The following is a 15189-nucleotide window of genomic DNA, read 5'->3' as shown; positions in this document are numbered from 1 at the left end:
CAGTCTGCCCCACTGGCTGCTAAACCCCCCTTTCCTCTCTCTCCCTCTAACCCTATTTCAACACTATCTAAAAAGTAACAGTTTTTTACTGCCTGAATGTTAGGCTGTAATTTTGTGCCTGCTGCAGCATCCACTGAAGGAAGCTTCTGACATTGAGTGACAGTCTGTGGGCCTAGCCCAGCCCTCTCACCATTGGCAGATTCTCCCATAGGGTGTGATGTAGAGCTTCGGGGTGGAGACAAATCCAGATGGCAGTGCTTATTTTTGTGTTGACAATGAAAAGTCTGCTGTGCCGAAGCGGCTGGAGAATCAGGAAGAATCAGGAGTAAAACAGAGAAGGCAGCTGGAAGAGAAGTAATAGCAAAAGGTCTCATTCCTCTTTCCTCTCACACTTTTCTGTACGCTCTTTCGGTCTTTCAGCTGTTTCCTCCCCTCTCCTCCACTGCTGCTCTTCTTTCCACGGACAACCCTGGCAAAAGCTGTCATCTGCAGTGCAGTGCCAACACTCAGCGGGTACTTGAGAAGAACACTCACAACAGGAGTTGTATGACTTGAACTCTGACTTAGAACTCAGCTGAAAAGGTCAGTCCACACTAAGCAGCAATATTTCAGTTACTAGTGGTGTTTTAGAGCTGCATTTTGTGTTTCTCTTATTATAAAGTGAACCTGTAGGAACAAAAGTTCCCCTAGGGGAGGAACTTGCTTCAGGAGGGGAAGCCTCTGGATGTTAACCACTTCTGTGCCAGGGGGTGGTTTTGCTGATCGGTGCTGCGTGGGCTCTCCAGCCCGCAGCACCGATCAGCTAGCAGCCATGGCGATCAGACTTCCCCCTTTTTCCCCACTACGGGGATGTCCTTCTGGGGGGGTCTGATCGCCGCCGGCTGCTTGCGCTTGCGGGGGGTGGGGGGTGGGGTGTCTTCAAAGCCCCCCTCCGCAGCGCTTCCTGGCCTCCTTCCCCTTCCCTCCCTCTCTCTCCCCCTGTGAGCGGCGCAGGACTGAGTTCCGTCCTGCGCCGGATAGGATAGGCTTCAGCCTATCAGGTGCCGGCGGTCCCCGGCCAATCAAAGGCCGGGGATCGCCGATCTCCTCTACGGCTCTGCTGCGCACCAGCGCCGTATATATGTAAACACCGGGGAAGATCTTCCCCGTGTGTGTACATTTACCCTGCGAGCCGCGATCGGCGGCTCGCAGGGTGTTCACGGAGACACGCTCCGTGAACTGACATGGAACGGCCGCTCATACGAGCGGCCGTTTCCATGCAATCCACTTCAGGATTCAGGGGCGTAGTTAAGCGTACTTTTAAATGTCCGCGCTCACAGTTAAAAGAACTACATAGGGGTTAAATGACCTCAAAAATGGGACAAACCCAAACCAGTCCAAAAAGTCCTGCGCTGGAGTCCACAGTGTACTGAAGCCTTTACTCCTTGCACCCAGAAACTTTCACGTCAGGTGCATGTAGAAAGCATAAAAAGAAAGGACATAGCGTAAATCTGCATACACTGTTGTCAATTCCAACACCACATCCCAGTGTTTAAAACTCCGTCACCTCAGCCCACTCACAAGTGCCAGGACACCCCCCCCACGTGCCCGCACTCACCCTAGCAACCTCCTGTATCCCGGAGGTAGGTGTATCAGCTTAGGGGGTTAATACTCATGTAGCAGGTTAAGCTTGATATCCTCCAAACAACAGCCACTGAAACTGGAGTGCGCTGATATAGTGTAAAACCAACTATGTTTTAATAAGTAAAAAGTATTGCACTCACAAGTATAGGTGGTTAACTGGCGTATAACACAGATGTGGTCCCCGGGTAACCGCTCTGCAAGACGCCGTCTCGGATCCGCGTTAGCCACACTATCCTGTTCCGTCCTCCGGCTCACCAGTCATGTACGCCGTAGCTCCGCCCTATGCATTTCGTCATGCAATGACTCATCAGGGGCTGCCGGCGTACGTTTGACTGGCATCTAAAAAGCGCACCCTCGCTCCTCCCTCTCCCTCCAGCAAGGGAATAAAAATGGAAATAAAAAATAAAAAGAAAATTTAAATGGAAAACCCTACTAGGCCTCCATTCAAGGAGTACAGCTACACTAAAAAATATCTTTAATATAAAACCGAACAACCTTCGGCGGCCGTCTCCCAGAGCTATTACCCTTGCATAAAAAACTCCTAGTCTAATACAGGACCATACCTAATCTAAACGTACGGACCACCCTCCCCATACCCTCCCCATATAGAAGATTCCTAATCTAATACAGGACCATACCTAATCTCAGCATACAAACAACCCTCCCCATACACATACAATTGAACCCAAACATCGCCCCTCTGCGGACAATATTCAGTAAACCTATTAGGCAATGTACAAGTGTCATAATCCGCTCACGTATTACTAATAAAGCAATTGATGTCTAGATCGACATTAAGGCCATTAGGGGTCAGGGAATCTAAATCGTATATCCAACGAGTCTATGTATAGGGGGTGAGATACAACTAGGGGCCAGTTGGTTCTTTAAGTTAGGGGCTTTTCTGTACACAAACGAGGGTCTTGGGGGCAGGACATCCCCCAAGATATGATCTCCCTGTAACACATCCCAATGTTTTTTAAAAATATGCTCCATTTGTCTATACTGTGCAGAAAAATTGGAAAAAAAGGTAAAAGGGTTCACAGTATTCATACTTACCTTCTTTCCAGAATGAACCAGGTCATTCCTATTAGTAGTTGCTACTTCTTGTTGCAATCCCTCCAACCAGTCCCCATTGTAGCCTTTCTCCTTAAATCTATCCTTCAGGACATCAGTTTGTGAAAAATAATCCCTAAGGTCGGAACAATTCCTCCTTATCCTGGTAAACTGTCCCTTTGGGACCCCTCGTAACCAATTTGGATGATGGCAACTCGTTGTTTCAATAAAGCCGTTCCGATCGGTCGGCTTGAACAAACATTTGGTTTTAAAGCCAGTACCTTCTCTAGTGATTTCTAGATCCAAAAAGTGTATACTCACCTTACTTTGCTCAAACGTCAGCTGAATAGTGGACCTTAGGCCATTGACCGAGGCAATGAAAAGCCCCTAACTTAAAGAACCAACTGGCCCCTAGTTGTATCTCACCCCCTATACATTCACGTTTTGTTGGTTGGCAATCAGAAGGTTTTTTTCCTTGTAAGGGTTGTAGATGCTGTAGGGAGGCAAATGGAGTCAAATTGAATAGAGTGGTATCTGGAGTAAATGGACGTTCGTTTAAAATAAAGAACTTCATTACCTGTTCAAGTTCCTTTGTGGTCTATATGATTTGGTGTCCCTGCGGCCTACAATACGTGGGCCGCACCACAAGACCACTAAAGGAACGGATAGGAGAACATATAGTTAATATAAAGAAGGGGTTTGAGTTGCATAGCGTCCCATTGCATTTTAAAAAGGAATACCAGTGCGATCCAAAACTGATGTCTTTCTGTGGTATAGATAAGCTGGTTCCAGCCTGGAGAGGATGCAATAAAGTACGTGAGATCTCCAAGAAGGAGACTCGTTGGATATACGATTTAGATTCCCTGACCCCTAATGGCCTTAATGTCGATCTAGACATCAATTGCTTTATTAGTAATACGTGAGCGGATTATGACACTTGTACATTGCCTAATAGGTTTACTGAATATTGTCCGCAGGGGGGCGATGTTTGGGTTCAATTGTATGTGTATGGGGAGGGTTGTTTGTATGCTGAGATTAGGTATGGTCCTGTATTAGATTAGGAATCTTCTATATGGGGAGGGTATGGGGAGGGTGGTCCGTACGTTTAGATTAGGTATGGACCTGTATTAGACTAGGAGTTTTTTATGTAAGGGTAATAGCTCTGGGAGACGGCCGCCGAAGGTTGTTCGGTTTTATATTAAAGATATTTTTTAGTGTAGCTGTACTCCTTGAATGGAGGCGGAGTAGGGTTTTCCATTTCAATTTTCTTTTTATTTTTTATTTCCATTTTTATTCCCTTGCTGATGGGAGAGGGAGGAGCGAGGGTGCGCTTTTTAGATGCCAGTCAAACGTACGCCGGCAGCCCCTGATGAGTCATTGTATGACGAAATGCATAGGGCGGAGCTACGGCGTACGTGACTGGTGAGCCGGAGGACGGAACAGGATAGTGTGGCTAACGCGGATCCGAGACGGCGTCTTGCAGAGCGGTTACCCGGGGACCACATCTGTGTTATACGTCAGTTAACCACCTATACTTGTGAGTGCAATACTTTTTACTTATTAAAACATAGTTGGTTTTACACTATATCAGGGCTCTCTAGTTTCAGTGGCTGTTGTTTGGAGGATATCAAGCTGAACCTGCTACATGAGTATTAACCCCCTAAGCTGATACACCTACCTCCGGGATACAGGAGGTTGCTAGGGTGAGTGCGGGCACGTGGGGGGGGGGGGTGTCCTGGCACTTGTGAGTGGGCTGAGGTGACGGAGTTTTAAACACTGGGATGTGGTGTTGGAATTGACAACAGTGTATGCAGATTTACGCTATGTCCTTTGTTTTTATGCTTTCTACATGCACCTGACGTGAAAGTTTCTGGCTGCAAGGAGTAAAGGCTTCAGTACACTGTGGACTCCAGCGCAGGACTTTTTGGACTGGTTTGGGTTTGTCCCATTTTTGAGGTCATTTAACCCCTATGTAGTTCTTTTAACTGTGAGCGCGGACATTTGAAAGTAACTTTGTTTATATTGTCTATCACAGCAATAGTGTGTATGCGACCCACGTTATTGTGTGGATGTTCTTATAGTCCTAAGCGCAGTTTTATCTGTTTTACGTAGTTAAGCGTACGCCGAATCCTGAAGTGGTTAATGAGGCTTCCCTGTTCTCCACTAGCAATCGCAATCACAAACGCCAGCAATTGCGATTTTTCATTAATTTTGTTCTGCAATTGCGATTTTTCATTTCCATTACATTATACCTCTTAAAGGATACGTCCAGGCAAATAAAAAAAACAAAAATCCACTTACCTAGGGCTTCCTCCAGCCCCTGGCAGCCTGTGGTTACTCCCCAGGTTAGTGGATTTTTGTTTTTTTATTTGCCTGGACGTATCCTTTAAAATTGCTCCAGAAAGTGATTGAGATTTGCAAATTGAATCACTATAATGGAAAATACTTCTCATGATTTCTATGATAAAGTAGCAACCCTAGCGATTTAAAAATCGCTAGCTTAAAAAATCCCGAAAGTGCCCTTAGTGTGAACAAGCTCAAATTCATCGTTGGATTTTTTTTGTATGCATTTTACATGTATTAGGCTGCTTTTCCACTTGCTGCAATCCAATCAAGCAGATCGCAGCTGTTTTGACGATCGCAACAGCACTGCAATTTACATGTAAATTGCGGTGCTTCTTTTCTATCAGTGCAATTCGTTTTTACCCAAATTGCAGCTGCTGGCCTGCACGATTTTCTCTGAGATTCTGTTTCACTACCGACGCTTCACAATCGCGCCAAGAGTAAAAAGCAGATTGCGTGATCGCAAATACGGCACCAATTGTGTTCACGCTTGCAAGTGGATAAGCGCCTTTATGCGCAAACAAGAGTTTCAGTCTGACTGGGGGTAAATAAGCAGCTATTAGTTAACGGTGGCATAGTGGTTAGCGCTCTCGCCTTGCATCGCTGGGTCCCCCGGTTCGAATCCCAGGCAGGTCAACATCTGCAAGGAGTTTGTATGTTCTCCCCATGTCTGTGTGGGTTTCCTCCGGTCACTCCAATTTCCTCCCACATCCCAAAAACATACAGACAAGTTAATTGGCTTCCCCCTAAATTGTCCGTAGACCACAATACATACACTACACAATACATACATAGACATATGACTATGGTAGGGACTAGATTGTGAGCTCCTCCGAGGGACAGTTAGTGACAAGACTATATATACTCTGTACAGCGCTGCGGAAGATGACGGCGCTATATAAATACTAAATAATAATAAATACTAAATAATAATAACACTGGTAGAGCAGGTGGTTTCCTGGAATTGCAGAAGAAAAAGAGAGTACCGCGCAGCAGCAGTGAGCATTGCAGAATATCTGGGAAGCCTCTGGAGCTTCTACATGCTTCCCACTACTTAAAGGAGTTATCAGGCAAATCAAAATAAGCGCTACTTTTCCGGGGCTTCCTCCAGCCCCAAGTTCCCAGCATGTCCCTTGCTGCAGCACTACCCGCAGCTGTTCGCCGCAGCTCCATCTACTGCGCCTGCACAGTCTGCTCCAGTCCACGTGGCGGTGATTGTCAGTGCCGCTCGCGCAGGCGCAGTACAGGCCAACCTGTAGGTCGGCCTGACGTCATCGCCGGGGATCGGGATGGAGCTGCGGCGAATGGCTGCGGGCAGAGCTGCGGCGAGGGACATGCTGGGAGCTTGGGGCTGGAGGAAGCCCCGGGTAAGTAGCGCTTATTTTGATAAATTTGCCTGATAACACCTTTAAGCATGTAAAGAGGCCTCTGACCAAAGTGCAGATAGTTTCCTGGCCCAGATCTGAGCCTGGCACCCTAGTGCAAGACTACTATGCAATATTTGGAAGCTAAGTTGCAATTAGTAATGTAAGTATACTGCATTAATGAACAGAGTATGTTAAAAATTAGATATTTGCATGCTGTTATATCTTCAGACAATGTTGACTTTTCCTCTGAAGGAGGAGATGTTGCCCAGTAGTGGAGTCTAAGCGCCCACGGGTGTTCACCAACACCCCCCGAAGGGAATGCTGGACTTAGCTGCTTAGTGTTCACCAGGTCACTACTGGGATAATCCGGTAAACTATCCGAGTCAGGGCAGGCGGCAAGCAATAGCAGAGTCCAGTATCCAATCTGAGTCAGGGCAGGCGGCAAGCAATAGCAGAGTCCAGTATCCAATCCGAGTCAGGGCAGGTGGCAAGCAATAGCAGAGTCCAGTATCCAATCTAAGTCAGGGCAGGCGGCAAGCAATAGCAGAGTTCAGTATCCAATCCGAGTCAGGCAGGCGGCAAGCAATAGCAGAGTTCAGTATCCAATCTAAGTCAGGGCAGGCAGCAGCAGAGTCTGGTATCCAGGCAAGAGGTTAGTACCAAGGGGAGCAGAACAGGAGTGGTTAGGCAGGCCGGGTCGAGATCAGGAGTAAAAGCAAAAGAGCAGGGCTGGTCAGCAGGCAGAGCGTCACCAGGAACCAACACTAGATGTCAGAACAAACAGCACCTGTTACAGGGGAAGACTGGCCTTTTATACTGTGGCCACAGCAGATTGACGCCAACGTATGCACGTCACGCGTGCGCAGATGCTAACACAAAGCTCCGCGCATGCGTACGTAAAGCCACGTCTGGTCACACGCACGCGTGCACACGCCCCCAGCCTCAGCCTTCAAACTACGGTCAGAGACACGCACGCGAGACAGGAAGGACGCCACTGCTGGGAACTTCGAGCGTGAGTATGACACACGCTTCTGTGACGCTCACATGGTTCCCAAGAAAACCGTGTGTGCGCCATTTGAGTCACAACCGCAAATTCCATTGCACATAGTAAAAATGACATTTTCTTAAATCAACTTTTTCCCCCCTACCCCATGGCTCTGCCAGCAATCACTGATAGCTTTCAATTACGGAACCTCTCATGTAGGTGTGAAAGCTGTTCCCAAGCATCACTGGAAAGTTTACAGGCTCATCCATCAGATGAAGTCAGATATGAGCTTGACAGAACCAATTTAGAGGAGAGAGCTGGGACTGCTCGGCACCAACCTCAGCAGGGAATCTGCCACATAGCCCTGCTGTCCTAGCTTCAAAGACCCCCAGCTGAGTTAATCAACTAGAGCAGACCTGCTGTAACCCTTAAATGTCTATGATAATCCATAGACTTCTGTATTTGTAATATTTCTGGTGTTACAAAGATACCAGGTCCTTCAAATTCGCAGAGTGTGTTGGGCTTCACGTGACACTGGTCCTGAGAGATTTTCAACCATCTGGATCTTCCAGAACTAGTGCTACAAACGGTAGAAGTAAAAAACTGTGTTATCAGCTACTTACAATCAATTGGGATGCGCAAATGTAACAGATTTAATATGTCAGGCAGTGCGCTCTTATATTAATATTGAAAAGTAACAGTCTTGTTATATAGCGCAACACAGTCCTGCTGAATGGGGGAGGGAAAACCCCTTGCACCAATAGTACACAGTTTATCAATGGGGTCTTCTATGATGATCTTAAACCTTGGTTGACACCACCACCCTACACAATGGCGTGGAGTGTGGAAACAAGCGGGGTAACGTGGAAGCGCTACAGGCAGCTGTGTGCGCGGCAGCCGTCCACTACAGCTACACTGCCCGGGAGAGCCCTCCAGAAGCCACCTATACGGGGGAGAGCCCGTTAAAAAAACTCATGCTGGAATTTTATGGAGATATTGTAAGTGCAACCAATTTTAAAGTTTTTATTGGTCAAACGGTATTATGCTATGAGGAGTTTTTTATTCGAAGGTACTAAACAAGCAGCTGAGATCATCCCTAACTAGTGGCATAGACAACGGTGGGGACATCAAGGTCTAAGGTCGTTGAGGCCGGGGGTGACCTGGGAATAACCCCAAGGTGTAACTAAGACCTAACTGGCGGTCCAATATTTGGTGTGGTGGTGGTGTCAACCAAGGTTTAAGATCATCATAGAAGACCCCATTGATAAACTGTGTACTATTGGTGAGAGGGATTTCCCCTCCCCCATTCAGCAGGACTGTGTTGCGCTATATAACCAGACTGTGTTATGAGCTAGCCATGGTCATTATGCATAGTATCAAATGATTTGTAATATTATGCTGAGTGTGAATATGCATTCGGTTTCTTGATGTGACCTATGGGCACGGAGAAAGCAGGCAAAACAGGAACAGGGCCAAAATCTCTCCCTGTCTAATTGGGCACTGCCCCTATTCAAATTGCACAAGGCTGGACTTGCACATGTCATGACCCCTTCAATCTATAGTGAGGATTAAAACCCCAATGACACTGGGCCCAGCTGTCCAAAGTCCTTCATCTAAAATATTTGTCGAATAACATCCCGACAGCCTACTGGACACTGGCAAAATCACTTAGATTATTTCCTACCCCGGCCTCTGGCCGCATTGTAATTGCCATCTTGGACTTTCCGCCAAAGACTTGAGATTGCCGCATGGACTACCAATAATGGTATTTGAACGGTATTTAAAGACATTCTGTTTCTCTTTCATCTCTATTCTCTTTCTATCAAATCAATCTGTTCTGTCGGACAGGTATATTTATCTGTGGGTTAAATTAGACTGTGTGTATGTAGTTTTAGAATAAAACTAAAGATTTTATCGTTCAGTCTTGTGCCTGTTCTGGTTATCTGATTGCTGCTACAACAAACCTGCCCTTTGAAGAGTCAGTCATTCTACTGCATCGTTTCATTATTTTCTTTAAAAAATGTTGATTTGCTAGCTAGGTTGTAAATAACCGTTTCTTCCTTTTAGGAGTAGCTAGTTGGAAACTGTCTGCTCCATTCAACACAGACAGTGGTGGCAGTGAAATTACCCGATTTCCAGCGTGAAATCGATATTTTTAGTTTACCGATTGTACATACAATCGGGATTGTACATGTATGGGCACCTCCAACCAATCTTAACCGTTTACTACGCACACAGTGAATCTGCCTACAGAAGTCTCTAGTGCATGAGACCTGTATGACAACAGTGGCCTAGTAATATGGGATTGGTGAGTCATTGTGATTGTCACATTACATTTCGTTGGCAGCTGTGCGACCAATCTTTATTGTCAGTCTGCTCACCATACTTCCTGGTATCGGGTGCGACTATTCCCCTAATGCAAACGGGAGCGGATTAGACGGGATTGGCACGCTCTGTCACATTACTACCTTCTGACGATCAAGCAACCGGTCTTTTAACGTCTTTTAGACAGGATCGTGGGGCTAGATTGTCACAACTTCTGTTCACTTTTCAGCAACACATCAATGTTATAAACTGATACACATTGCCTAAAAATGTACAGAAGTGTACAAGCGTGCTCAGGCCCTAACTGTCTTCATTCTAGCAGAAACCTCCCACATGGACCTTGTGTTCAGATAGCAAAATTCAGTTTTAGTCATTCGTTACACTTACACCACAGGTCATTCCCATGCCTACCATAATGCACCATAACTTTCAATTATACATATTAATTCTATAAAGAAAGGTATGTTTCACATGCTTTTTTGGCACCCCCTCCAACAGACAGTGTCCTTGGGGGCCTGCCAAAACATGCATATAAGAGTAACTGTCAGGCTGCAGAAGCTAATTTAAACCTCTATTCTCCTGTGTTAAACAGTTTAGAAGGAAGCCATAAAGCAATTAGTGAAGATAAAAATCTCAGTTACCTTTGATGTGTGCTTATCAGAAAGTCTGTTATAGAACCATAAGGACGCAAGCCGCATACTAAACTGCAAAGCATTCTGGGGCCCTCCCCTCGGCTGCTAATGAGACGGTACAGGAGCTTCTAATCAGTCCAGCGCGTAGCACTGATAAATATCCGGGCAGAGTACACTGCAGGAGTCAGCTATTGTTCCTAGCCACATGGCTCATTAATATTCACTGCACACTGTGTTGTTCAAGTAGGAGCTTATCTGTGATCAGGAAGCAGGCAGGACATGACGACACATTTGACAGAAAAACATGGAGCCTGCCATGAGCTGTCAGGAGCATCTATCTCTGCATATACTATATACAAATTCTGTGAAATCCAAACGTGGGCAGTGAAATGCATATGTAATGTAAGTACAGCCAATCTTTAGCTACTGATATATGTGTTTATTTTCTCTGAGACCTTATACCTAACAGCTCCTCTTTAATGCATAGAAAGTAATGAGCTCTCGCCTCTTGTTCTACCTGCTGATTTGCTGGGGAGTCTCATAGCAACTATTTCTAACAAAGTGCAGATAGTTCTGTTGCTAAGGCTGGATAGAAGAGCAATTAGTGCTTACTGAATGTTGTAAAAATCCTAACTAGCTGCAGTTGATGTGGAAAGATACTTTTTAACTACATTAAATTACAAAAAGACTTGTTTAGCGCTGACTTGGGTTTGTAGCAGTTTTCAGTGAAAGGGGACTTTTATGTTGCAGTTTTGCTTCCTGCATAGTTGAGCAACATCACGTATCCAGGGAGTCCCTCCATTGACCTTGTGGGTTTCTGTAATGTCTTGTTGTTATCATGGCCTTAGCAATCACAGTGCTTTTATGTACATATACAGGCTGCACGTTCTAAGTTTCTGTTGTGGGAAATAGTATTTAGAACACATTGCAGGCAGAAATGGCCGAAGCGAGAAACTTGGGCACTGCCACCTGCTCCTTTCTTGATTGCGGCTATACTGTGAAATTTGTGCAATATATTGCAGACGCCCTGTGCTCCAGCATTTTACTGCGGTACATAGATGCAACCTTATCGTCATACCTACATAGGTGCAACCTTTTCATCTTATAGAGTTAAATACAATACTGTGCAAAATACAATGAATTACAATACAGCACATTCCACCGCCTGCATACAGTAAAGCTAAATTGGAGCACATCCTTAAAGGACTGCGATCCAGCTTGCCCCACACCATGTTCTAGTGCATGGCATACTGCGCTGCCAGCTCAAAGCCACCTAATAAAGCAATTTCCTATAATGTAAAATTGATCCCCATATTCCAGGGTACTGTCCCCCCAGACTAATTTTATCACTAGGAATCCATAACCTCCCTTAGGTGCCAGTACTCTGCCACCCCCTCCACATAAAGTGAGGTGGGAAGAAAGAGCAACCCCTGTACTCAGTTCAGAAAATGGATCAGGATGCCCCAATGGTCTATAAGGGGTGAACATGCCCATCACTGTAATGGGATACCTTAAAAGCATAGTGCCTTCAGGCTTAGTATGATAATATAATCTGCCAAATCTGTGATTTCGGTATTGATCTCTTAATTGCAGGGTGGTGAACATACTAAAATCTGAGAGGTCTGTTGGCTTTGAGAAGTCTGTTGGCTTCCTAAATAAATCAGTTTCTTTCTGGCCATTTCTCACCAAAACCCTTCCATGCAAAAAAAAAGTCTGTCTCAGCACTACAATGTGCCTTTAACATAATAAATGAGTACTTTGCATGCAGATCTGCAATAAAGGCTTTAAAGTGTACCAGAGACGGTACACTGTGCCTTATTTATACTTACCTGGGGCTTTCTCCAGCCCCATGAGAATTGTGGGCTCCCTCACCATACTCCTCAGCTGCTCCATTGTCCCAGGATCCCCTCTGGTATCTTTTTTTTTATTTGGGGCTGTGGGAGCGTGACAGGGGGCACGCGTGCAGACCTGCCGCACATGCTCAGAACACCACGACTGAAGAAGATAACAGAGGTGATCCTTGGACAACTAAGTGGTTGAGGAGGGTGATGGGGGAGCCCTTGATCTTCATGGGGCAGCCCCAGGAAAGTATAAAAAGTAACCATGAACTGTCTCAGGTTCTCTTTAAAGAGAACCCGAGGTGGGATTTAATTATGCTAGTGGGGCACAGAGGCTGGTTGTGCACACTAACACCAGCCTCTGTTGCCCCATGGTGTGCCTCCAGGACCACCCTGCACGCCGCTATATCCCCCGCAGTGCTGGCGACACACAGCGTGCCACCAGCACAATGTTTACCTCTGCCTGTCTGTTAGCGCCGCTCCCCCGCCTCCTCCATATCGGCGCTACCCGCCCGCTTCCCTTCCCTCCCGCTGATTGGAGGGAAGTGACGCGGGCGGGTAGCGCCGATACGGAGGAGGCGGAAGAGCGGCGCTAACAGACAGGCAGAGGTAAACATTGTGCTGGCGGCACGCTGTGTGTCGCCAGCACTGCGGGGAGTATAGCGGCGTGCAGGGGGGTCCTGGAGGCACACCATGGGGCAACAGAGGCTGGTGTTAGTGTGCACAACCAGCCTCTGTGCCCCACTAGCATAATTAAATCCCACCTCGGGTTCTCTTTAAGGTTTAAACGTGGTCCCGCCAATCCATAAAAATGTTGTTAATATATCTTACTTAAGTCTTGGCAGATTGATGAAACAATGGATTGGTGTATCCAAATGCCTCCTCATAGTCCACCATAAATAGATTGCCCTAGGACAGGGCCACGTTCTAACCCATTGCTGTACCCTTAATCTGCTCAAAAAAATCCTGAAATAGAAAATAATTTTTGATTAATACTGTACGATTTCAAACAGAGACATGAAAAAGTCTCTCATAGTCTGATCTGGTCTCTAAAGGCAGCCATACACCAGATCGACCAGTAGATAGATCCCTCTGTGATCGAATCTGATCAAAGAGATATCTATTGGCTACCTACACTGCAAACAGATTTTGAATCGATTTCACTATGAAACCAATTCACAATCTGTGGAGCTGCCGCCGCCCCCTGCATACATTACCTGATCTGGCCGGCGCGAGTCCCCTGGTCTCCGCTGTCTCTTCTCCGCTCTGGGCTTCAGCTTCACTTTACTTCCTGTTGGGGGAAGTTTATTTTCAATAGTTTTTATTAGTTTTAACAAGCACAAGAACAAAATTAACAGTAGAACTACTGTGTCATTTTAAACATTGCTATATCAGAACAAACAATAGTATAGGAAAAATGCATTGTATATTGACATAGGCATAACAGGTAATAATTATATAACGGTATCTGTTGGGGGAAGTTTAAACAGTAGAGGGCGCTCTACTGTTTAAACTTCCCCGACAGGAAGTAAGTGAAGCCAGCCCGGAGCGCAGCGCGGAGAAGGGACTGCGGGGACATGCGCCAGCGGAACAGGTAATGTACTGCTGCTAGCGTCGGTCATCGGACATTTGAACGCCGCTATCGACGCACTCCCGAACCACCGGCGATCGATCGAAATTTTCCGCGCGGATAGATCAATGGAATCGATCGATTTCGGACGGAAATCAGACAATCGGTCAGCGTTTGCGCATCGATTTCACAGCAGATTCAATCACAGTGATCGAATCTGTTGTCTATCGGCGGGAAATCGTGTAAGTGTATGGGCACCTTAAGAAAGTTTTTCTCAAACCTGTCCTTGTGACTCCCCAAAAGTGCATATTTTGCAGGCAACCTCACCTATGCACAGGATGGGTAGTTAGTGTCTCATCTACATGGAATCCACCTATCTGAGACACTAATTACCCTACCTGTGCATAGGTGAGGTTGCCTGCAAAACATGCACAGTTGGGGAGTCACAAGGACACAGTACTGGTGCACCCCAGGGCTGTGTGCTTTCCCCACTGCTCTACTCACTGTACACCAATGACTGCATCTCCACAGATCCATCTGTTAAGGTTTTGAAGTTTGCAGATGACACAACTGTCAGGAACCGGCCCGCGGCACGCCTGCATATACGGTTCCTGACTGCGGGTTTGAGCAGATCAAGCGGGGAGCAGCCTTATTCGAGCTACAAACAAGGCTGTGACCCCCCAGAACACCTCTCACTGCCACCACTAGCGGTTCACTAGACACTTCCACTCTGCGGTCGAGTCCTCAGCGCGCAATCCGCGTTTTCGTATTCGGGTCAGCTTTGCGCTTAGGCCGAATACGGGAACGCCACGCACCCACACACACACACAGTTGCAATCTTACACTGTAGTGAAGCAAAACCACTAACAGTCGTTCCAAACGATACTGTTAGCCACTCTGCTGTCGCTACTCGCACTGGCGTTTTCGTACGTTGGGTCAGCTGCGCGCTTTAGGCCAACGTATGACAAACGCCCCCACACACAATGCAATTACTATTTCATATGGTAGTGTTGCTCAAGCATACAATTAGGCATGGACTTATACACACTTCAATCTCTTCTAGGCTATGAGTGTTAGTTTAGTACGGCAGAAGTCAAGCTTATTAAATAATAATTTAATATTCCAGGGAAAAAAGTGGAACAATGCAGAACAGAATATATACAAAAGATTACAAAAACAAAGTAAAAAGTGAACAAGATAAAAGTACAAAAATACACACAAAGCGATTTTGCTTACCAAAATAAACGGGTAAATAAACGTACCAGCGTATCAATCTGGCGTTGTTGCGGGAGTACGCACTTCTGGTCAGGAACCACGTTAGTTCTAGCCATGTGTGCTACCTCCAAGAACTACAAGTTGTGGCTATCCTAGCTGCTGTTTTATACTGTGAGATACGCCTGGAGGCTGCAACTTCCTTGGGGAGGGGAGGAACTAGTTTTTAATTAAATCTCAG

At 46.2% G+C, this 15189-nt stretch overlaps 1 protein-coding gene across 2 annotated transcripts in view; it reads left to right on the top strand.

Annotated features, from left to right (window-relative positions):
- The first annotated feature begins 229 nt into the window (after nt 1-229).
- ADA2 (adenosine deaminase 2) overlaps nt 230-15189 on the top strand; it is a 92744-nt gene continuing 77784 nt past the window's right edge. Inside the window, exon 1 of one of the 2 annotated variants that reach the window (XM_068277259.1) lies at nt 230-367. The gene's annotated coding sequence lies outside the window, so the exon portion shown is untranslated. Of the gene's footprint in view, nt 583-15189 lie in introns of both variants that reach the window. The other variant, XM_068277258.1, reaches the window with a different exon arrangement.

This window comes from Hyperolius riggenbachi, chromosome 3 (genome assembly GCF_040937935.1).
Source record: "Hyperolius riggenbachi isolate aHypRig1 chromosome 3, aHypRig1.pri, whole genome shotgun sequence".
Taxonomy (NCBI): domain Eukaryota; kingdom Metazoa; phylum Chordata; class Amphibia; order Anura; family Hyperoliidae; genus Hyperolius; species Hyperolius riggenbachi.
Note: the sequence above shows the minus strand (reverse complement) of the source record. Positions and strands in the feature narration are given on the sequence as shown.